Genomic DNA, 8319 nt, shown 5'->3' with positions numbered 1-8319 from the left:
CTGTGGCTCAAGTGGTAGAGCGCTAGCCTTGAGCTGAAGAGCTGAGGGACAGCGCCCAGGCCCAGAGTTCAGGCCCCATGACTGGACCCCCCGCCAAAAAAAAAAGAAGGAACAAAGACCATAATTGTGGGTGTGCTTTTATCCAGTGCTGTTCTTTTGACTGAACAAAAAACACAGAGCACCTAACTTTAAATGTTAAAGTGAAGAGCTTAACGATGAGTTTTATATAAATATATACATACATACATACATACATGCATACATATATATATGGCCAAAGTCAGTTACATCTTTTATAAAAGATTACCCACTATTTTCTGAATCATACCACATTTATTTATATTTTTTAAAGAATACATAACCATTTTTTAAGTCACAGGTACCGAGGTCTTTCTTCTACAAATAAATTCTTAATAATTCTTAATTATTTTTCAATTTTCCCCTCTGCTTAACTCCTCATTCTAGAAGAATTGAGCCTGCATTTGCTCACTGCCTCTGTATTATCTTTGACAGAGTCCATATCTAAAATGAGAACAGACTGCCGAAGGTTTGGTTTCCTCCAGCTCTCAATAGCCTGCCACATCATTGGCTTCCATGTTGCAAGAAACGTGTGCACATTTTCTTCATTAACCAGACTTGTGAGTTTTTTGTACCTCCTGCAAGAGAAAGGAGGCGCATTCAGGCATGCTCTGCTGCTGTCTGCCCCAGCCACTAGCACTGAGAACTCCATGTGGGTGAGAACATGTGGTTAATGACAAACACATCCTCTTGCTGTGTCCTGCCTTCTTGGTAAACCTAGATATCCAGATAGATGAGTCATTTTATTATGTTGAAAGAGCCCTTTGTCTCCTGGTAGAGAGAGTGTTTTCTGCACCTTCTAAAATCCAGCATGTCTACGATTCATCATTTGAGTGTGTACATCAGTTATATGATGGGAGATGACTGAGAAAAAGCCCTTCTAAGATCAATTCTAACAAGATTTTCATTTACAGCTGTGACTAGCTTTAATTTCTAAATTATTTGTTCACCCTTATTTCAAAGGACTCTGACCTTGTAAACAAGTTTGGGGGTTAAGTTTAGCCTCTACCTACACTAAAAAAAAATCATCCAAACTTAGATAATACAGGAGATGGTTGCTAGCTATGATATGAGAAGTGCCTGTGGAGTTTGCCATATGTATATGTTTTCTTTTCCTGCATATGTAAGGTTTCCCACTGCATTTGGCTTATCTGCTACTTTTAATTCCCAGAGATCTACTTTGAACCTAAACTTGACTGGTTATTATGGGCTGTCTTTGAGCTTCTCACAATCCATCTGTCTCTTAGTCCTCATTTAGCAAATTACTCTTCAGATTCAAGATACTGCCAAAACCCCTACCTTTGCCTGGGTGTTTTAGCTGTAGGAGGGATAGCCTTGAAGACTTTTGCCTGATACCGTGGTAGATACTGTTAGAAAAACTTAACAAGGTTCCTTGATCCAGGAAGCCCAAATGAGATTCAGTTCAGTGGGTGTTGGCATGAATGGAGTCAGGAATTGGGCTGATTGGTGTTGAGTTGGCATTCCTGGTCCTGGACGAGCATCTCACCTACGGTGGATCCTCCATCTCATCCTCTGATGCTTCATGATGATTGCCTGGGAGTTAGTGGCCAACAGGAGTTAATGGTGACAGCAGATGTGCAATCTGTTCTAATGCCCCTTTGAAGAATCATGCATCCACCCTCATATTTCTTTAGATGCATCTAACATCTTGGCTACCTTACTTATTATTCCAAGCAGATTTTCTTTAGGAGTACTTTTTTTTTCCCAAGAAAAGTTGCAATGTACAGTAGCAATGAGCATCTATATATCCTTAAATTAGATTAAAAAGTTGTTAACATTTTGATGAGTTTATTACTTTTTTTCTTTCTATGTGGTACATATATGTGTATGCTTTTGTTTGTTTGTTTGTTTTGACTGAGCCTCTTGAGGGTTAGTTGCTGATATTATGATACTTTGTGGATATTTCAACATATATTTCCAAAGAATAAGAGTGTTTTCCTGTATCAAATATCAGAAACTTAATATTCATTTAATGTAATTAGCTCATGTGTGTATAGTCTGTTTCAATTTTATTTTATTGTAAAGGTGATAAATGGAAGGCTTACAGTTAAGTAACAGTATAAGTAAGGTAATGAGTACATTTCTTTTCAAACAGTGTTACCTCCTCCTTCACTTTCTCCCGCTTTCCCTTCTCTCCCCGACTCCCCTCCCCCACAAGATGTAAAGTTCATTTCCAACATCGTGTCTAGTGAGTTGCACTGGTTCATCCTTTGTCCCACTGTTTCTGTGATTCCCCTTCCTTTCTTCAAATCAGATAAACTTATATGCAAGACAAATGATACCGAAATCAGAAACAGTGACCATGGGAAATAAACCAGAGGAGAAAAAAAAGACAAAAGAATAACAGAACACTAAAAAAAGTAAAGAAAGAAAAGAAAAACAAAACAACAGCAACAAAGAAACCCTCTTGTTTCTACATCGTGGAGATCATTTCAATGAGCATCATTTTATATGGTCATGTGTACATGGATATTGGGCTATTGTGAACCTCTGCTGGGACTATCATAAGCATATACTAATTATGGAATTCTATGCTTCCATCAGAAAGAATGACATTGCCCCATTCATAAGGAAATGGAAAGACTTGGGAAAAAATAGTATTAAGAAAAGTAAAAGAAACATTGGCTCTGTGGTTCCCTTATCTGTAATGTAAACACATTGTTCAATTTCCCCCCAGTGGTTCCAATATCTTTTTTATAACAAAGCTGTTTTTCTTCATTGATCCAAGGTCCATGAAGAATTTTGCATTGCCTTAAGATGATGTCATGACATGTGCATCTTAATTTTTATATCTGAGTATTTGTTTGGCTGACTCCTAAGTTATATCATATTAGCAAATGTGGATGTATCCAATACTTAGCCTGCCTAAGTTGGCAATTACAAAGCATCATTCTTTTTAAATACCCATTTCACTGTGGAAAGCATCATTATACTTTGAATGTCAGCCATAGAAGATTGGAAAATAGAGCAAATTTCTTTGGCAAAGCTCATATGTATATGTTATGCTAAACAGTTGGCTCTCATATAAAAATGAGATGGGCAATTTATAGAGACATGATCAACTAGGGTCCTATTTGTAGTTGTATTATGAAAGATGATGGTTCATTAATTCAAGTAAATGTTATGCCATGAATTAAATGTTCAGTGAAAGACTGTGAGATTGGATCCCTATTGGGAAATGCAAATACATAACATTTACACATATTTGTAATAGCCTCATCTATTTTTAGGGAATAAGTTTTATACGTTTTTTATTGTAAAAAATACTGTACAGAGGGGTTACAGTTACAGGAACAAAGTAATGAGTACATTTCCTATCAAGCTTTGTTACCTCCTCCTTTGTTTTTCCCCTACCATCCCTTCCCTCCCACCTCCACAACTACACTCCTCCCCCTGCCTAAATTGTAAAGTTCGTTTTTCAACGTAAGTGTCTTGTGCATCTCATTGTTACAATGGGTCAACCTGTATCCCTATTTAAGCATTCTGTTTTTTCCCTTCCCCTCCCCAAATTAGAAAAGTGTATATACAAGATGCAGGGCACCAACATCAAATACACTGAAAATAGGGGTTATACTGTGGGGGAGGAACATACAAAGAAACAAATCACATGGTACATTATAAATACGTTAGAAACTATAGAAAGAAAGAGAAAACCACTTGTGTCCCTATCTTGGGGTTTATTTTGCTTAACATCATTTTATATGGTCATGTGTTCATAGCTTTTGACCTTCTCTGCTTGTCTCAGACATATACTAGTTATTGCAAATAAAGGAAAGCATGGGACTTATGTTTCTTTGGGCCTGGCTTACTTCACTTAATACAATTTTCCAAGTCTTTCCATTTCCTAACAGATGAGGCGATGTCATTCTTTCTGATGGAGGCATAAAATTCCATATATATATATATATATATATATATATATATCACATTTTCTTGATCCATCTACTGAGGCACATTTTCTTGATCCATCTACTGAGGGGCATCTGGGTTGGTTCCATATCTTAGCTATGGTAAATAAGGCTGTAAGAAACATAGTTGTGCTGGTAGCTTTAGTATGGTCTTCTTTGTGATCATTTGGGTAAATGCCCAAAAGTGGGATTGCTGGGTCATAGGGGAGCTCTATGTGGAGTCTTTTGAGGAACCTCCATACTACTTTCCAAAGTGGTTGAACAAGTTTACATTCCCACCAACAATGCAGTAGGGTTCCCTTTTGTCCACATCCCCTCCAGCATCTGTTGTTATTAGAGTTCTTGATTATAGCCATTCTAACTGGGGTGAGGTGGTATCTCAATGTTGTTTTGATTTGCATTTCTTTTATGGCTAGGGAAGTTGAGCATTTCTTCATGTGTCTATTGGCCATTCTTATTTCCTCTTCAGAGAAGTTTCTCTTTAAGTCTTTAGCCCACTTATTCATTTGGCAGTTGTTTCTTTGAGGATTTGGTGGTGGTGGATTTAATTTTTGCGTTCCAGGTATATTTTAGATATGAGACCCTTGTCTGTTGTATGGCTAGTGAAGATCTTTTCCCAATCAGTGGGCTTTCTATTGATCTTGCTAGTTATGTCCTTTGCCATGCAGAAGCTCTGCAATATCATGCAATCCCATTTGTCCAACCTTTCTTTGATTTGTTGTGTTTCTGGGTCTCTATTACAAAAATTTCAGCCTGTGCCAAGGAAACTTAGGATTTCTCCTGTTCCTTCCTGTATTGTTTTCAGGGTGTCTGCTTTGACTTCGAGTTCTTTGATCCATTTGCAGTTGATTCTGGTGCAGGGTGATATATAAGGATCTAGCTTTAGTTTTCTACAAGTGATTAACCAATTTTGCCAGCACCATTTACTGAAAAGGCTGTCTTTCTTCCATCCTATTTTTTTAGCTCTTTTATCGAAGATTTGGTGGCTATAGGTCTGTGGGTTCATTTCTGAGTTTTCAATTCTATTCCATTGGTCCTGAAGTCTGTTCTTGTGCTAGTACCAAGCTGTTTTGATTACTATGGCTTTGTAGTAGAGTTTGAAATTTGGTATTGACATTCCTCCAGCACTATTCTTTCTGTTAAGGATCGTTTTTGCTATTTGGGGTCTTTTATTGTTCCATATGAGTTTTTGGATTTCTTCTTCTATTTCATTGAAGAATGAGGTTGGAATATTGATTAGTATCACATTGAATTGTAGATAGCCTTGGGAAATATTGCCATTTTCTCGAGGTTGATCCTTCTGATCCAGGAGCATGGGAGATTTTTTCCACTTTAGGGAATAATTTTTAAAGGACTCTTCTTTAACAAATCCATGACTACTACTGTCAATAGACGTAAATATAAGTAGTGGTCTTCTTAAGTATTTTGCTAATACTGAAGTTCTTTTCAGACAACCCATATCATCATTACTTTTCAGTTTGTGCCTATATATAATCTTGTGCATGGGTAATTGTTATTAGTGTTCCTTGTATTTTTTAATGTGCAAAAAAGAATTAGATACATAGTTCATTCACGTTCCTTTTTTCCCTATGCTTTAATTATCAAAATACTTCAAATGGAAATGAAGTTTGGAGTCTCTGATATAAAGTAGCTGAAATATTTTCTCAATATTCATTCTTGTAAATTGGGAAGACACAGGCAAAAACAGCAATAGGCATTTGCAGAAACATATACACAGAAAGGTTCTTGTTTGATCCTTTAGCCTGGAAGCCTTAAGGAGATGGTAGGAAGTGAAATGAAGAATGGAGAGGAAAATAAAGATCTAGATGACAATAGTCATAAACTGAGGAGTCTGTACAGCTAAAGAAAGGAGGTAGCAGTAGAAACACACTAGTATGTAGTGAGTGAATACTCTGGTATGCTCCTCTTCTTCTGAGTGGCCTGATGGCCTTACTTCTAAGAAATCTGCTTAGATTTAGGGTGAACTTTAACAAAGATTATTTTCTAAGAGCATTAAGCTTCCTTAGAATTGTGTTGGAGGCCAGGGAACTCAAGGATAGCTATCTAGTAGTTGACCTGTAAAAAATTAAAAGTTTTTCTTTAAACCTCAAATTTTTTAATCACAAATTAAGTTTTTAAAAACAAAATGGTCCCTAATAGCACATTAATGAAGGAGACTGTTATGAGCATATTCTGAATGCACAATAAAGTAAGTTGAATACAAACAATTGTAACTATAGGAACAAAATAAGATACAATAGAAGAGCAACAAGCATTATTCTACTCCCTACTATAATGTGATTTTTTTAGTATAACTTAATCTTGCTGAAAATAAAAAAAGCAAACCTTTTTTTGTATAAAAGTGCTATGACTTAACCAATTATAGCTGGTCTGAGGGAAAAAAATGTTTTTCTGGGCATACGTCTAAATAATTAGAAATGATCAGCTCTGGGACTAGAGAGTGAATAGATTCTGCAATCCCTCATTAAAAGTGCTGTAACAAAAATAAAAGTGCTGTAACATCTTGAAAGGCCAGTGTGGCTTTTTACCCTCTTTCTTCCCACTATTCATCACAACCTTGACTGTGATCATCAAATCATCATTTCTCTGGCTGTTTGCTTTTACTTTAAATGAAGAGTTTAGCCAGTGATCTCTTTTCTTCTTCCCTAGAAGTGACATTTTGTCATTCTGTGTCTTAACCAGTGCATACTCTGTCAACTTTCAAGTTGCTGCTTTTTTCATTACCAGTTAAATGTATATTAGGCAACGTAATTCCCTGTGCAGGAATTCGCCTTCTTATTTTTTTTTCCCCAAAAATCACAAAAGAATCATCAAAATACACTGTCAGAATTGGGTTCTGTTTTGGAAAAGCTTTTTTTTCTCTGAATGATCTATCTTAAGATTGTATTATTTTAAAATTCTAAGATCCTATTATTTTACAATTATTGTTCTTTTCTTTCTTCCGTGTGTGTGTGTGTGTGTGTGTGTGTGTGTGTGTGTGCGTGTGTGTGTGTGCGCCCTGAAGCTTGAACTTGGGACCTCAGCATTATCCTTGAGCTTTTTTGTTCAAGGTTAGCATTCTTTTACTTTGAGCCACAGTTCCATTTCTGGCTTTTGGGTGGTTAATTGGAGATAAAGAGTGTCAAGGATGGCCTGGGATGAAGCTCAGTGGCAAAGCTCTTGCCTAGTAAGCACTACATCCTAGGTTTGATTCCCCAGTTAAAAAAAAAAAAAAGTGTCTAGAAATTTCATGTCCAGGCTGGCTTCTAATTGTGATCCTCAGATCTTAGCATGAGACACTGACACCTGGCTTAAAAGATTATTCCTGACTGGTCATAAAAATCTTCTTAAGGAAGGTACATATACTCAAATTGATTAAAAATAAAAGCTTAGTTTCCTGTTCAAACATCATGTTCAAACAAAATGTAGAGTCATGCCTTTACTTCTGAGCCTATGTGAGGTAGGTCAAACTAGTTTTATTCCTATCTCCTTTTGCAATGTGTTTCCTCTCCTTCTCTTCTCATCCTTTCTTCTCTCTTTTCCTCCCTCTCATGTATATGCATGTGTGTTATTACTTCCTTCGATCTGTTCTGTTTCCTATATTAGAAAAAATACATTCTGAATACTTGTACGGAGTATACTTTGATGAATACCTAATTTTAAGTAGTTAAAACAAGCTGTCAAACATAAAAGGTTATTTTGTGTTTGTTTTTTGCTGAGGAACTATTTTACAGAGTCTGAAAGTATTCCAGGTAGATAAAAGTCATGACCAAGTGAAAGTTATAGAAAACTGTATTAGATCTAAAACAACTTAATGACCTGCTCTAGAAATAATTTTTAAACTACTTGCCTAAGTTCATCATTGATTACAAGCTACTATGTCGTGCTTTCTCTTTTTACTAAATTACAATGAAAAAAGTTTATGATTGTATTCTCTGATCATATAGTCATTTGAACTGTTGGTAATGGATATTATTCGTTTTTTCACCTTATATTATCCAGTCTAGATCCCTGAACTAAGCATATGCAGAGCCCCACATCTCCACCTCCCCATCTGTAAGGCAGGCCTCTGGCTCTGTGTGGATAGATACAATTCACCTCTTGAATGGGTTTTGGCTTGCACTGAGCTGACAGGAGACATGATAACACAAGCACTCCCAAAGCATGTCCTGATAAGTAAAAGCAGTTCTCAAGTAGGCAAATAAACTTTATTTGAATGATTTCAAGCCCAGGACTAAGCCTTTGCCATTGACTACAAGTAAAAACAAGTAAAGACTGGCAATTAGGACCCAGGTACTGGTGGCTTACGCCT

The sequence above is a fragment of the Dipodomys ordii genome, unplaced genomic scaffold (genome assembly GCF_000151885.1).
Source record: "Dipodomys ordii isolate 6190 unplaced genomic scaffold, Dord_2.0 Scaffold140, whole genome shotgun sequence".
In the NCBI taxonomy this organism is placed as follows: domain Eukaryota; kingdom Metazoa; phylum Chordata; class Mammalia; order Rodentia; family Heteromyidae; genus Dipodomys; species Dipodomys ordii.
Note: the sequence above shows the minus strand (reverse complement) of the source record.